At 26.8% G+C, this 1,280-nt stretch overlaps 1 pseudogene; it reads right to left on the minus strand.

Annotated features, from left to right (window-relative positions):
* Nucleotides 1-1,022: 1,022 nt before the first annotated feature.
* LOC119569390 overlaps nucleotides 1,023-1,280 on the minus strand; it is a 31,309-nt pseudogene continuing 31,051 nt past the window's right edge.

Raw genomic sequence — 1,280 nt, forward strand, 5'->3', positions numbered from 1 at the left:
AACTCCTCACAGCTGTGGAAGTAATAACAAAAAAAAAAGAAACATCAGAGGGATACCATCTTTCAAAAATAGAATATAAAGTACACAAAATGCAAAAGATGTAACCCCTCTCTGTCTAGGGGTATCAGCTTTCAATTGTAGGATATGCAGGAAATAAAAGCGTAAGAGATAACCCATGTGTCTAGGGGTATCACCTTTTAAATGTAGGAGATGAAGTATATAGATAAAAAAAACGAAAAAAACAAAGGTATTATCGTCCTTGTAGAAGACTTACTAAAAAGGTACAATATATAAAAAATGGAGAAAATAAATATCCACTGAGGAAGTACTTTGCTGTGGATTAAAAACTCAAATTGCGTTTTTTTTTTTCTTGTCATAGATCTTACCTTTATATAACAACTTTATATCCAGGGTCACTTAGAGGGTTCAGGCAAAGATACATAAAATAAGCTGTTTTTTTCTAATTCTAAATACTTAGTTAATTGGTATAGATGTAAATATCCGTCTGTCGAAGATATTCATATCTAATTTGCATACAGGAAAAAAAAAAAAAGACAGCGGTTGGGGGAAATAAACCTTAGCTACGTAAATTAACTACATAAACGACAACGAAGAATCAAAATTACTTTCCTTTTTTATCTAAAAGGAAGAGGCAATTAAAGATTTAAAAAAAAAAAAAAATTATCATACGACTATGTAATTCTGAATTAACTCACCTCCGCATAATGCTCTGTTCCTGAAATCCTATTGCAATAAAAGATTTAAAGGATGGCAGTTCAATGATGTTATGATTGTAAGTCAACGTATATAATATTATCATTATATATAATCATACGTTATATATATATATATATATATATATATATATATATATATATTATATATATATATATATATAATATATATATATATATATATATATATAACCACAGTTTCAGGTGTTAGCAGCAAAACCGGTGGGAGTCAAAAGCAAAAGCTATAAACAGATACAAAATATTTATAAAGGACAATAATAATTCAAATAATGGTTCACTTTTAATTTAAAATCTTAAACAATAAAGCAAGATCACTTATAAGCATTTAGTTAACACAAAGTCAGGAAAAAAAAAATAGTACATAACACGTGTTTTAATGACAACATAAAAATATTCCTAAATCAGTAAGTTAAATAAAAAACTCACTTCACTTAGGTTAATGATGTTATGATTCTCAGTATATAGAAAAAAAAAATTATATAAAATGCAAATGTTCTTGGCAAAAAATAACGAAGAAAAAAGAAA

This window comes from Penaeus monodon, chromosome 4 (genome assembly GCF_015228065.2).
Source record: "Penaeus monodon isolate SGIC_2016 chromosome 4, NSTDA_Pmon_1, whole genome shotgun sequence".
Taxonomy (NCBI): domain Eukaryota; kingdom Metazoa; phylum Arthropoda; class Malacostraca; order Decapoda; family Penaeidae; genus Penaeus; species Penaeus monodon.